Genomic DNA, 15,699 nt, shown 5'->3' on the forward strand with positions numbered 1-15,699 from the left:
GCATTCCCTAAGGATCCAGAATATTATTATAATTGTTTTTTTATAACGCATTTAATACCCAGATGTTTATAACCATGGCCTGGGGATCGAAACTGTGTTTCTCCGCCTCTTCGCATGCTGCCCCTGAGCTATCCTCCCGAGAGATGGCTCGTTGCCCCTGAGCTATCCTCCCAGGCTTAGCCCCAGGTGACTGAGTTTTCCTCTTGGGGTGTTGCACCCCGAAGTTGTCATGTGACAAGCTGCAGACCCTGGGTGGCTCTGCTAGCCGTGCTTGACCTCTGGTGGTCTAGAGTGTTCTTTTTGTCGGCAGGGGAACATGTTGTTTGTGCCACTGACCTGGTATTTAAAACTGGGCCCCGCAGAGAACTGGGCTGTTGGGCCTGGGCTCCGGGTGCCTGATAGGCAATACTATGCATAGAGTAGGTGGTCTGGATAAGACTGAACTTGCATGGCCTGGTGTTGCAGTGTAGGGGATAGGGAAGTGGGTTAGATGATTCTTACTTCAAGGACAAAGCTCAGCTTTCTTTAGAGGTTTCTTCTCATATCCCAGAGGATACAAGTGACATCAATGGCTCTACCTACTACAATGCTGCTTGTGCCTCAGCCCAGGGCCCGGGACCAACCCAAGAGCTTGCATGTGCTTACCAAAACCCCTTGCATATCTTTTTGCACCACAATTCCAAATGTATACACACACTGGGAATTGTGCTTTTAAAAGCACTTAAATGGCTGCTCTCTACATTCTCTCTACACATTCAACTCAATCATATGCACGATCTGGGGAACTGTCTACCTCCACCTGCTCTCCACATTCCATCTAATCCTGCTTCTTCAACCACCTAATTCTCCTAAATGTTGTTCTCTATCCCATTGTCCATACTTTTTACGTACACCTCTAGCGTACAAAGTGTTCTGCCAAAATCTAGAAGCTACGCAAATAGTAACAATACTGATACATCCTGACGTGCTTATTTCACTGTTTTTGTGTATGCATATAAAAATGGACGGGGAATTAAGACTGGTGCACAGAAGTCCATCGACCAAACACAACATTGCAACAATTAATTGAGAGGTAGACTGTCCAGTAAAGGCATTCGTTCTGAGTACGTGCCCTTGAACATCTGGGAGACCTGCCTGCCCATGCCACAGCGTTGCTTCCAAATAGCCACCTTGCAGAAGGCTGCTTACTCACATTGTAGGCCTTTGTCGCCAGTGCGTGCCTTCCATCATGATGGCCAGGGAGGCTTGAGGCGAGCTCAAAAGCCATCCTGAGCTCCACCTGTCCTGCCCGAGAGATATCTGACTGCTGAGACCAAAGCAGCCTACTTGGCCAAGTCTTGTGACCTTTGACCTATAAGGCAGGGTGGACACACCCTGATGATTCAGCAAAGGGGTGGTTGACAAGAGGAAATGCCTCTTTTCCTCTTCAACTACCTCCCTTTGTCCTCAGCTGCTTCCTCCCCAGTCTCAAGATTGTATCCCAGATTCAAATGCTGGTTCATATCAGCTAACTGACAACAGTTTTCTGTCATCCAGTTCACTCTCCTTTTCCCCCCATCTATTTCTCTGCTTCTTCCTTCAGTGAGCAAATGCTGGCAATTCTCATCTCGCTGCACATTCTGCATAAGTGCTCCAGTTACCCTTTATTTCCCCTCATGTCTTCCAGCTTGCTGACACCTGGCTAGATGTGGCTCCGGTGTGGTTCTGTCCCTACCTACCTCTCCTCTCCATCCAGTTGCACCTTTGGTCACTGCACCCCCTGTCGCTCCTCCTCCTCCCGTATCCCTTAACTCTCCGCTTCCTGGTTACTGTTGGCTCCCTCTCTGGATCTGCTCTGGCTTCCCTGGTGCAGTGCTAGCCCCATGTTTGCTACCCGGACTCTCAGTTGTGTTTGGGCCATGTAGATGATTCATTCTTGTCCCTTGCATAGCCACCGACTTTACACTTATTCACTAGACAGTCTGCCTTTGGATCTCATCGGCTCCTCACTCTTTCTGTGTTCCCAGTCTCCTTTGCTTGACTGGGCTCCTCTTATATGCAGTTCAAAAAACGTCCAACCGTAATGGGCATTTTACTGTTTATACCTCCATTTCCTCCATTTCTGGGAAACACCGTCACAGGTATGTCACCCACTCTGAGTTGTGTGGACGTGGTCTTCTTGTCAAAACACTAAAAACTATATATTCATCCCAACGTTCGGTATTGCTCACCCTTATGTTTTAGTTTCCCTACATGTTATGAGTTAAGTTTGTAGTTTTTTGTATCACTGACATTTACCACTCTTTCCCTTTCCTGCATTCCTTGACTCCATTTCCTTTTGCCTCTAGAGAGCACGGTCTGGCTCCCATACTGGGTGGTGTCACAATTCACCTCTACCCTGACAAGGCTCCTCACTAAAGGTCCACAAGAGGAGTAGTATGCACAGTATAGAGGACACAAACATAATGCTGGTGCACAGAGGCATTGTTCATACACTTCTGACATGTGCTTTGCTTTGATTGCGATGAAATATCCTGAACAATGGGTGGCACTATGAATGGTGCACATCATGCTGTCATACACGAGACAGTCAATAATAATTTGCTTGTGACATAGTTCTTTAGTGGAAGTCCCCTAGCAGTATGCGTCATCAGTGAAACTACACGAGGCATTCATATTTTTCATGAACACATCGAAGCGTTGCTGATGAAGCTAGTTCTCAGTTAAGATATTCAATCGGAAGGCTAGAAGGGAGCACAATTAAGAGTTTAAGAAAGTAACTTTCTACCCTAAGATCTTGCATTTTGGCCAATCCCCATATTTCCGAGTCGTATAGCATTACAGAAGCTTTTTTTTTTATTTTTTAAATGCATCTTAAATAGCATTTACTGTAAAGCCACAGAGCTTCGCAAAAAAAAATAAAAAAATAAAAGATTTAACAACCGCAGTGTTTTGGCAAACTGGTTGCTTGATAGATTATAGCTGTTTATCCCATTTTAGATTTTCGTCAATCGCTACGCCCAAATAGCATTATTCCATAACTTCGTCAACTAGCTGTTCATTAAGATAACAATTACAGCTGCACCTGCTAGAGCTTGATCTTGGAAAAAAGGACACGATGTTGGTCTTGTTGGAGTTAATTACCAGATCATTGCTTTTAGCATAAGATGCCAGAAGGCTGAGTGGTACGAAGATGTGTGAAGCTGCGGTAAACTTCTTACTCCCAAAGTTATCACACGGTGCTTCGTTGAGAAGATGGCCAATACCCATCTCTTAGACTTCAGTGAATCCAATAACTTTTTCACAATCCTGAATCTGAGTTTTAGCCAACTAGAGCAACACGTCTCACCCCCCTCTTCATGAGACTGCAGCACTCATTCTATTGGACCTGCCTGCTGCCTTTGGCACTATCACCCATGCCACCATGCCTGAAAAATTGATTTTTCTTTTGGCCTTCCAGACAGTGACCTTTGATGCATCTCATATTTTTTCCTTCACAGAGGTCAACCCCCCTCCTCTCTGAGCCTAAAATCTCTGACTGTAGGGTCCCCTACTACTCAATCCTCTCACCATGGCATGCCCACATGTACCTACAGCCATTGCTGGAGCTCATTGCACCTTTTCCCGGCACCTTGTCAACCTGTGGAGATGACACAGAGATCACGTTCAGCCTGGGAGGAGAACCGAGTCTAGCTTGCAGCTCAGATCTGTCTTGCCTCTCCACTGTCTAGGACTGGATGTTTGACAACAATGCATGTCTAAATTGTCCCAAAACTGAAATCCTTTCCTTATCCCTCCTGCTATTCCTTTTTTACTGGCCCTCCTTTATGGCCCTCCTCCTACTCTGGTCCCTTTGTCCAGGAACGTGGCTTGGTTTCTTGTATGACTTGCTCTCCTTCACCTGACAAGTCCCTGAACTATTTCAGAAATCACACATCCAGCTACATGTGTTGAAGCACAGCCTACCTTTTCTCAATTTGCCCCACGAGGTGGAAGCGATGATATGATATGATATGACATGGCATTTGTAACGCGCCTATACACAAGTGTTTGAAGGCGCAAAAGGGTTGTGGTCCTCTCTAGGATATACCACTACAAGAGTTTTTTTACCATGGCACCCCCATGACAACCTCACCAGATTCACATCATACAAAAGAAGGCTTCCACATTCACCCACACACATCCTCCCGGCAGGATAGCTCAGGGGCAACATGCTCACCTTGGAAGCAAGACGACACGGAGCAACACAGGTTCGATCCCCGGGACTGCGTTTAGAAACCTCTGGTTATTAAGCGGGTTATAAATAACCTATCATATCATATCATAACCGTGGATTGAAACCTAGAAACCACATTATTCCTGCGTTGACAACAATTTACTAGCCCCTGCTCGATGCCCAGCTCTCTCAAAATACACTCTGGGTCCTATGCAAAGTGCCTAACTGCTGCCTTTCTTGGCTTTTAAGTTCTGTCTTTGCCAGGTCCATCGCCATTTGGCAGCCAAAGAGAAGGAAGATCATCAGCAGGGTTTTTGGATCTGCTGAGGGTGGTCTCTGGCATGATGTGCCTGCTTCTCACAGAGCAATTGAAAACAAAATATGTTTCTGAAAAGTCATCAAAACTCTCCTTTTTTTTAAAGAAAAATGCTTAGTAATTTGCCTTCTAATGTCGACCCACCCTCGAATGTCTACCTTGTGTACCGCTCAGCTGCCAGCAGCATTCCTTGGTTTGGACCTTAGAACTTAGCACTTGGTGTCTTGCACTTTATTGGCTTTGCACTTGCCAGAAATCCAATTGACCCCATGCCACTCTGCACTTCTTCCACCATCTCTTCACATTTACGTGGTCTGTGGCGATCAGTGCTGCCCTTTTGCCTTTCCTCTTGCAACACTACCAAGTGGCTGTGTTCCTAGACAGAGTCTTATAACGCATCAACAAATAAATGAAACCTGCCAAATGTAATGTTGCATTTTAATGGCTGTTGAAGTTGCACCCTGTTTGCATCTATTAATATCAGTTAATTTAAAGAATCAAGAAATTATCCCACCTCCTTTTATATTTGTAGCTGACACGTGTGTTTTTGTTAGTTTTACTGTTAAATCTGGACTTTGTTGTCTTTTCAGCCACAGTTTGTCAACCACAAGAAGACTAGAAACGTATCTGTTAAAATGAGTCCAATTCTGATAGGCTCTTACAGCGAATGTGTCTGTGTCCTTTTGTGAGGCTTGTCACTGAATTTGTTTGTGTTTGTTCATTGATGCAGGTTGATGGAAAAGTGATGTTAAGCACATTACTCGCACCCATGTAAGTCTATGTGCTTTCTTCCCTTTCCATATCGTCTACATATATCAAACCAGGTGTGCTTAATGCATTCATGGCCTTTTAAATTTAAATCAATGATCAAGTGTGCAAGGATCGTTCCCCTTTAAAAGGTTTCTGATGGATTGATAGGACCGCTGGTCCCGGACCAGCAGAACTGCAAGGGTCTTAAACGACCTGTCCGCCATTAGGGGATTGCTCCAGAGCCAGGCTGTGTGGCCATTAATCTTGAACGCGCACTTCCCGTCGTTTGCAATGGCATGCATTGACATTCATGGAAGCACACTGTGGCAAACGCACGCAGAGATATATACATTCCCAAATTTATATTGTTCCAAGTATAACGTGAATTAACATTCTTTTCTGCCTCCTTGAAGGATGCATTATTTGCTTTGAAATGGGAAGCCCTATAAATTACAGAAATCCAATTCCACTTCCAACTCAGTGCAGGCCCATTTTCTCAGCTCCGCTGCAGTAGAGCTAATTTAAAAGCGGCCATAAAGAAGAGGGCTGTCTGATGGAAAGGACTTGAAGAATGAGGCGTCCTTATTCATCAGGCGCCACTAGGGAATCCAGCCAACACATCCCCTGGATTTAGGATGTTAGGAGCAATCATTTGGTTTGGGCGGATTATTTAATGCAGCGCATTTGAAGAAAACGCAAGCCATCAGAAGCAGTACACTTTCTTAATTTACATCCATATTAGCTGTATCTTCTTAGAAGGAGCAGTGTTCTTGGACACAGGAGTCCATGTTGTAATACAAATAATCCAACACCTAATTCGCAAAACTATATTTTGTTATGGTTTGTTTCATGATGGAGCAGAGCTTTTGCCATAGCTTCCCCTGCAAATGCATGATACCCCCCGCCCGCGAGCATGATGGCATCTCAGCCTCCATCCTCCGAAAGAAGGGCCATGTACTGATAGATTCATGGTAGGCCATATCTGTGAATCTGGATGTCTCAGGTCCATAACACAGTCTTCAAAGCCGCCACCAATACAGACATCTCCTGGCACACAGCAAAAAACAGCAAGGGGTGATAGTACAGGTTCAGCTCATGGCACATTATGGATGGTAGTTACCATTACTTTAAGGCCTACTGACTCAGATTTATTTATTTATGTCAGCTGCTACATGCAAACCTACAAAAACTTCAGTTTGCATGCAGGTTTTGCTTTATTGATCTGGTTAATCTGCAACCTTCTGGCTGCTGCTGACCTGAGTTGGTGTGGTGGAAGGTTGTGCCCTAAAGGCTTCATTATGTTGATCATCAGGCCCCCCTTTCCAGAAGATCTTGTACATCTGATAGAGGGTTTATAGGTGATTGTTCTGAGTGACCAGGTGTCAGTGGAGCAATCTTGGGGCTGTGGTTGTGTTTCCTGAGGCCGAAAATGAGTCTGTCGGCTCTGTTTACTATGGCCTGCAGTTGGTATTGTTGGTGCTTGGTCAGGCCTAGGTAGAGGCTGTTGCAGTAGTTCATTTTCTTTGGTATAACTGCTTGGAGTAACTCCACTTTATTGTTTGTGCCCAGGAAGGGATGACTTTTTTTCAAGAAATTAACTTGGTAAAGGCCAAGGAGGTCAGGGCATTTATCTGAGGGTTGAAGGAAAAGGCCAAATCAAACATGATCCCAAGATTATTTTGATCAGTTTTTGGCTGTGGGGGTAGTTGCCAAGATCGCAGAGCCCAAAATTGGTACTTTCCAGTATGGATATTGGCAGATATTGAACATCCTTGTTTTTCCTAGGTTGAACCATAGTTTATTTGCTAACAACCAGTGCAACATCTGTTTTGTTTTCATGATTTTCAACCAGCAGTTGTATATCATTTACATAGATATGGAACCATTTGAGATTCATTTCTAGAAGGATTGTCACGTGTTGCATGTATGCGCTAAAGGTGTGCAATAATGAGGATCCTTGGTGTATCAAACATGTGATTGCATTGACTAAGGAGTCAGACATATTCAGGTTCGGCCTCTGTTGTACAAACATAAAGATCAATTACACCTATTTTAGCAGCGTGTCCTGTTTGCTGAGGAAGGAATGTAGCCTGCTGAGTCATATGCTGCTGGGAGGTCAAGGAGGATAAGAATGATATTCTGATTATTTTCCAGTCATTTGATTGCAGTTTCCTTCAGATGCAGCAGTTCAGGCTGTGCTACTCTTTGGTCAGAATCCTGATTGCTGGTCATGTGGCAAATTTCCCTATTCATAGTAGTGAATCAGTGAGTCCGTTCGTAGTCTTTCAGGGATCTTGGTTTTAGAAAGGTTAGCGGTTGGTCAAAGATTGGAGAAGTCCTTGTATTGCCATTTGAATTATTTCCTGGATGGAGTAATCAATGCTTTCCTTTATGGAGGGCTGCACCAAGCCTTTCTGGAGAGGGGAATTACATATGCAGCTGCTTGCTGGGCCTTGGATTTTTTCTTTCATAATGAAGAGTGGGCATGGGAGCATAGCTTGGAAGAGTCCTGATATCTCAACGTTGATGATTTCTAGGTTTGTGATTTATTAGAAGGTTAAAAAGGCGAAACCTGTCACCTTCTGAGACTTGCTGATAAGGAGAGGTGATTCACTTTCTCCATAAATACATCTGACTTCACATACACTTTACTAATAAAATTACATGCAGTTTGACCCCAATCCCTGACATAAACCCCACCCTCCCTATCTCCTTACTGGTTTTTCCACCATAACAGGAATTAATAGTACACGGTAGATGTGATGAGTACGGAGGTCTGAGAGTAATGAGTACCTTAAGTTATCAATCATTACCCTTAATCACCTTTTGGCATCATGTTCATTACCCCATGAAGAGTTCACAACCAGCAAAAACATGGAAATGCTGATGACTACTATGACATTATTATAATCAAGAGATGCTTCAGCATAACTGGCATGAAGAATCCTGGAGCCACATTCACAGGACACAGAAAAACAAATGACCAGTTTTCAGTTCCTCGCACATGTAAGTGGGAAGCACATGTAGGCTGCTGTTCCACTGGTGGACTCTCCTTGGGTGATATTAGGCAAAGGAGTATTGGCTGCTACTTTGCAATTAAAGATGTTGGATCCAATCTTGCAACTCAATGCTGGTGCATCTGGTTTTTCCCCTTCGTATTACCTCCAAATGAGATTAAGAAGGTACTGAATTACATGAAGGCCTCACTTAGGTGCATTTGAAGAGCCCTGACCACATCTTGGGTACAAAGTAGGCATTCCTTGTGTATGTATGGATCAGGATCTACAACTACTAGAACCTCCTGCTTGAAGTAAAAGTCTGAGCAGAACATCTAAACAAATTATGTTCCCAGTTAGAAGAGGGATCCATAGCATCCTTATCCAGAAAACACCTATCTGAAACTTTCATGCTTGACTTTCTTAAGGTACCTTTAAGAGATTAGGAATAATTGGAAGATGGAAAGGAGAATGTTTACCTATGGTCCCAACAAAGAAATGGACATCCAAACAAATGAAAAGGTTGTAGAGCCGCATAACAAGGTAGAAGAGAATTGCATTTCAAGGCAAATAGATCAATCCAGGGTAATCCCACTTTGGTAGTAGAATTGGTATAGTTTAAGACTGAAAACAGAAGTCTGCTGATGAGGGGACTACCCAATTCAAATGGTCTGTTGCTTGATTTGTGAGCTTCTGTAAGTACAAGCTTTTCAGGCTCTGTAGTTGATCTTTAGCCAAGGAAAACAGTAAAGTACCCAGGCCCTCCGTACAATGATAGCGAGTGGACAATTTGTGATAGACATACAGGAGTGTCCACTCTTCACTATAGGTCAGAAATGCTGAAGGGCTCAACAATTGCTGCTATTCTCTCAAGTTGGATGGTTTCCTCAATTTCTGTTGGTGCCATAGGGTGCAGGGAGTCAGACTGCCTGGAGTTGCACCCCAACATGTCAGACTGGCATTTGTTGTAGTAAAGAGAGGAACCTCTGGATCCAATGAGACTCTTTTTCATCCACCAGTCCAATTGTTTCCAGAAGTCCTCAGAGATCTCAATCATGATTCATTTTCTGTTGAGGATGAGGCCCACCAGCCTAGGAAAAACTGGTGTAAGGGTTCCAAATTGGCCTTTGTACATTAAATAGTCATGGTGTTAACATACATCCCCATGGAGGCTTACCTGGGCTGATACAACCATTTCAGGGTGATAGATGTCCACTGGTGTTTCAAGCTCTTTCCTAGGAAGTCAGAATTAAAGCCTTTCCTAAATTAGTCCAAAACTGCAGTTCAGTGTGCTGGAGCGCATGAGTTGCAATCATAGATTATTTTCAGACATTTATATTGAGCCCATTTTTCTGTAGGCCTTTGTGCATCCTCATAAAATGACAGCAGCCTTTCTCTTCTGTTGGGGCTCAAACTAACCAATCATCAAAGCACAGATAGAATGGCATGCCTTCTGCATTACACAGACAAACAATAAGAGCCAAATGTTTTGTAAACCTTTTGGGGGGCGGATGCACAGCCAAAAGGTAGAGCCTGGAATTGATAGATGTGCCTCTCTATCATAAACCTGAGAAATGTCCAATGGGCTACTTACATGTGTATGTGTAAATACATATCCTCTCAATTGGTGGATGTAAACCTATCTTCAGGATAGAGTAACGCAATATATGTTGTCAATCAATCAATAACTTTATTTTGTGCAAATGCCCATACAGATTTGTTCGGACTGATTTCCATACTCTGGCCTGGGGGATGGAGAAAAGCACAGGATAACACAGGGGCAATGCACTGATCCTGGAAGCAAGACGAGGCAGAGCAACAGAGGTCCAAATCCTGGATCCGCGCTTAGAAACCAAACTCAGGTACGGTATTAGGCGTGTTATAAAAATAAAAAAAAATAACATTAAATAAAAGTCAAACCTCTATTGTGACAGGGACAACTCTGGGAGCTGTAACCAAACCAGTCTCAAGAGGTGGTGAGCTTGTAAAGGGTCCAAAGTGAGCATACACATTATAACATGGGGAAAAGCATGATTGTGCTTACAGAAATAATGTGTCACACAGAAAACAGCCATGCAAAGACTTTATTATTTCATAGGATACTATATACATTGTCAGTAGATCAGAATAAAAGCACACACAGGAATACACAACATGTAATCTTTGTACATTGAAATTGACTGAGAACAAAGAAATATACTCTCATATGTCGACACATGCTCGTTTCACAATCTGCCAAAAATGATGTCATGTATTTATGCCATTAGTGTTTTAGAATACTTTCTGCTTCTCTCACCTCCATCTGCCCAGATAAGTATTGCTCTCTCTCCCTCCTCTAAACCTGGCAGAATACACTGTGCAAACATCTTTGAGGAAACTGTTGCTCTTAGCTTTGAGAGTGGTAACTTTTTAAAATTATTATTTATTTTTCTGTAAACTAATCTCACATAGTGAAATGCACTTCACTTCCAGCAATTAGGGAACAAATAGGCTTCCCTCATGCTAGATATGATTTTCTTTTGCCACAGATAAAACTCACCCCAGCTATATTCTATCATACACAAACATGATGAAAGGTCCTCACTTGGTTATTGATATGGTTACCCAAATGTGTCCAAAAGGACTTTGCTTGTAAAGCCGGCAAGAGATGCCTCTCTGTGCCCTGTGCTGCTTCTCTGTCTCTCTCCGAGCACACTCTCCTTCTTCTATTGCTGCAGGCCTTTGTTACAGACAGATTGTCTGTCTGTCTCCTCTCTCTGCCAACTTCCTGCTCCCTCTTTCGGCAGCAAAGATCCTAGCCCCGCCTTGCTCTCGGTGTCTTCTTTTAAAGCTTCCTGTCTGTCTGCCCAGTTCATGTATATTCCCCTACACAAAGTGTAAGAACTGCATGCCCCTGACTGCGATGTCAGATGTTAATCAGCCTTCTGGAAACTTCCATAATGCTATCACATGTTTCAACTCTGTCAAATTTAAGGAGAGATTGGTTCAATTAGTGTTTTGCGAGGAAACGACATGTAACATTTTCTATTCTGGCTTCCTGCTCTATATTTTCAACGCAATTAATCGTTTCAACAAAATTACTTTTCAAATTCCTCCGCTGACGTCCCACATTGCAATATCTAGCTCCAAAAGACAACGTTCAGTGTTTTTAAGAGTGACAAAGCAGAAAAGGGGGTAGCAGCCCTGAAGAAAGCTGTCAACGTAAAATTGAATTGGGATAGATACAGATAAGTAGATTATTTGTGAAAAGATACTCCCTAAACTGGTGGTGGCAAACCCATCACAAGGCCTAAAGAGTGCCCGTGTCCATGCCACATATTGATATAACGTGATAATACGAATTTATTTATATAGCACCTATACACAATGTGTTTTAAAATGCCTTAAGGCAAGGGAGGTAACAAGGGAGAACACAATTACATTCTTACAGGCCATGAACAGTAAGGATGTGAAATTAACTATCACACTCAGCCTGACGACATATCAGATATTGCAAGAGCTAAGACATAGATAAGGAAGGGAGGGGGAGAGTGGAAGGAAATGGAAACAAACAAGTGACTACTGTACTAGGCTGGACGACGCAGAGCCGGAGAAAAACAAAAGGTGAGGGAGAAGGGTGCAGAAAGGGAGGGGAGGAACAAAACTAGCGACTATTGTACTATGCCTGACGACATTTCAGATAGTGCTGGGGGGGGGGCAAGGGGAGAGGAGACAGAGGAGGTTGCTATCATACTAATTGATATATTTCAATTGATGTTCCACAACAGAATCCGTTTGCATTTTCTGGTTCTTCAATATTCTATGTTGTCTTTTATGAGAAATGTGGTGTTTTAACTTACTCAAACACATATGAGTACAGGGACATGTATGTTGCAAGTTACTGCCACGGCCTTCTTCTGTGCATGTCAGTATTAAAATTATCAGTTGTTGCAGGATTTGCATGTATACATATTTAAACATAGGACTCGATTTAGTTTTGCAGTTTTTCATCTAAGTATAACTTACACCGTGGAAAAGGGCTTAGTTCTGCATGTAGAAGTTACTTTGATTGATCAGCAGGCTGTACTCTATTCACCAGAAGGCATAAAGACATCCGCCAGCCTCACACTGATACCACACATTGAAACATCTGCAAGAAATACTAATACACAAATAATTCAATCGGGAATACTTAACTTTAATCACGCAAAGGCATAGCAGAAAGGTAAGAGTGTCCCATCGCCTCCTGACTATGGCATCCCGCCAAAACATACAGCCACAGCAAAGTCAAGAAACGCTTACACGTGCATGCACCCCACCTCACATGTGCACTCGGAAGTAAACACCTGTCACCAAGCAATACCCCGAATGCATTCAATAACTTTGGGCCTAGCAGGAACTACTTTGGAACACCACACATGCATGCATACATGCATCGTTGTCTCTCGATGTGTTCCTGTGCCCTACCACCAGGAAGCCTCTCTGCGGGAATGATATCTGTGCTCCCTAAGCTTCTCAGTATGAAAGCAAACACAGGTGATCACATGGCGTCCTGTCAGCAGAGTGGAAAATACAGCGGCTGATAATCATAGCTGCTGTGAATACCAGGCCATGGTTGTGGGACAAGATGAAAAAAAAGACACGTGGCGCTGACTCCCCGTCATGGCTTCAAAACCTTGATGCCTACATTTGCCATTCTCAATTTGCAAAATACCATTACACATTCAAATCAGGACACAATTTTAGCCAATAAAATACTGACACTTGGAACTGTCGAACTTCTGGAACGTGCCCTCATTTGTGCTCCATCATGTGATTGAAAAAATGACAGTCATCTCATTATAATCAACATCACTGTGTGTGCTTCCTAACAGGAAATATACATAAAACATAAGGAGGATAAGGCGATGTCTCAGGAGGATAGCTCTGGGGCAATGCTCTCGACGATGCGGAGCAATACAGGTTCGATCCCTGGGTCCGCGCTTAGAAACCTCTGCGTATTAAGCGGTTTATAAATGACCAATCATAATCATAATCACGCTAACTCAAGGTAAAAACTTGACAGTCATATCTCACCAAACATATGTGTAGTCAGGATGTAAGCCCTGAAAGAACAGTGAAGCCTGGTAGTCAAGTTGGCTGAGGGGCATGGCAGTGCACCTGCAATCCTTAGGGCGTGAGTTTGAGATTGGCCATGGGCAGGAATCCTTGCACTACCGGTTTCCCATTGTGCTTACAGAAATTGCAAATGGGCTTGCAAAAGATGGACATCGGAACTGATTACGGTACTTTGGCTGTTCTAGTCCTTGGCTATGTCAAATTAGCAACTTGAGACACCTGGTAATCCTTTTTTGCACACCAAAGAAGGCAAGAGAAGGCTCCTCCACAATATGGGCTGCTCCTACCCATTTCTGAATTTTGCCTTGCATCCTCTCAATGGTAATGTCACACATGGGTTTTGGGGAGCAAACGGGAGATGGAGCGTGTGAGGGGATCACACCAAGAACACAATGTTCGGTGGCCAATCAGAATGCACTGCCAAACCGTTGATGGATAAGAACACAGCAATACTTTAAAGAACTGTCCCGGATGTCCTCGAACACTACTGACAATGCACTTTTCTCCTCAAATGCCCAACACTTGGTCGATGAAGATGACAACATCAGGCCATGGCATCAATAGGCGATATGGTATAGTGGGTCACAACGTTCATGCCCGCTGGGCCTAGGGACCCAAGCCACTCCTCACTGATGAGGCCCAACAAGGACCAAACATGTTTGGGGATGCTTATGGTCTCACCAGAAGGGATGCCACCATGCAGAGTGGGCTGGACTGACCCTTTTGGGGTTGGTCCAAGCTTGATTTGTATATTGTCTTACTCCTTTTTTTAATGGCTTGGTAGGCAAAGAACAATGGTCTGGAGGGTTGCCCAGATCAATGCCAGAGGTTAGTATTAATTCCAAACCTTCCAGCCATCACCTCCTTTGTTTTGCACAACTCCCATGATGCCAACACAGCACAGGCAATTAAGAAGGAAAATAGGATTTGCATTTCTGAAGATCATGACAATCAAGGATGTCAGGCTCCTGACCTAGAAATAGCAATGTAGGTTCTCAACACCCTATGTAACGGTGTGCCTCACAAGTACCACAATATACCTGCAACTGTCTTCTAAAACCTGTTGTTTTGTACCAGACTCATGCTCAATAAACGTAGACTTGAGCTGTTTCCCAATATGGTGCTTGTTTGTCAAACAGTTTCCCAACATGGCGCTTGTTTTTCAAACAGAATAACTGAAAATTCAAGCAATGCAAGAAAATGGTAGGTTGGCTGCGACTCACCATCTGGACTCCTTGTGGTCTGTTTCAGCCATGGTCATAGACATTAATTGATAACTTCATCGCAATTTGGTTGGTCTAGACAGCAGGTCTGATCAATGCACCCCTGTAAAGCCAAAAGAAAATGGTTTACTGAACTTTGGCTTCCCCAATCACTCGCCATGAGCAATCACCCAATGACAGCAAGTGCCATTAACAATCCACTGCCATTCGTTGGAATCAAACTGAATGCTCAAGGCCACCGTGCATAGAGATAGCCATGCACCACCAACTCACCTCCCAACATCAATGCCTGTCAATAGTGAAGACATCTTGAAGCAGTGTTATGTCACTCATCGTATCTGTGGTGTCACGTGATCCTGCGTGCGCAGGCACGTGACGCCGGGGGAAAAGAGAAATAAAGGAATCACCGGAACTGACGGAGAGTCAGTCCGGGTTTAAGCATCAAGGCCGCGAGTCGCGTGTTTTGTTACGCGCGGCTGCTCCCGCGCTGCGCTTTGAAATCGCCCGCCCCCGCGCATCGGTGGAGGCGGTAACAGAACCCTTGGGGCCCTGACACACACCATCACAGTATCTACATACAGCATCACGCACATGTCATATCCAGTATGGGGAAAGTACAGACAGGCAGCCCTGAAACACAATAGCAATCTACATGACACAAGGGAAGTAAACATCGTAATACTGCAAGTCAGAAATATCACACACAGGATGGATATACAACCAAGAAAAGCTTCTGTTATGTGTGTAACTCTACTGTACTAATGAGCCTGAATGGTGAGATGCCCTGTTGCATTGTCTGATTGAAACTATTATGTCCTAAACTTGAAATGCTGTGCGTGCAAACGGCCGTGGGATACAGAACCATCTTCTGTTTCACTATAAATCACAGAATGCCCCTTGCCACACGACGGATGTCTAGAGTATTATGACTGAGTCACGCTGCTCTGTCATCATTATTTACAATCGTTCAAACCAATGTGTGATTGCATGGAGACACACAGATGCTGCAACAGTCCTTTTGAGACAATAACGCTGTGCCTACTCGTTTTCAGGTACTTCTATCTCCACGTTCCCCTTCCTCATCACAAACATCAGATAGTGATGCAACTGTCTCACTTTACT

Source organism: Ambystoma mexicanum, chromosome 4p (assembly GCF_040938575.1).
Source record: "Ambystoma mexicanum isolate Mex_15411 chromosome 4p, UKY_AmexF1_1, whole genome shotgun sequence".
NCBI classification, from domain to species: domain Eukaryota; kingdom Metazoa; phylum Chordata; class Amphibia; order Caudata; family Ambystomatidae; genus Ambystoma; species Ambystoma mexicanum.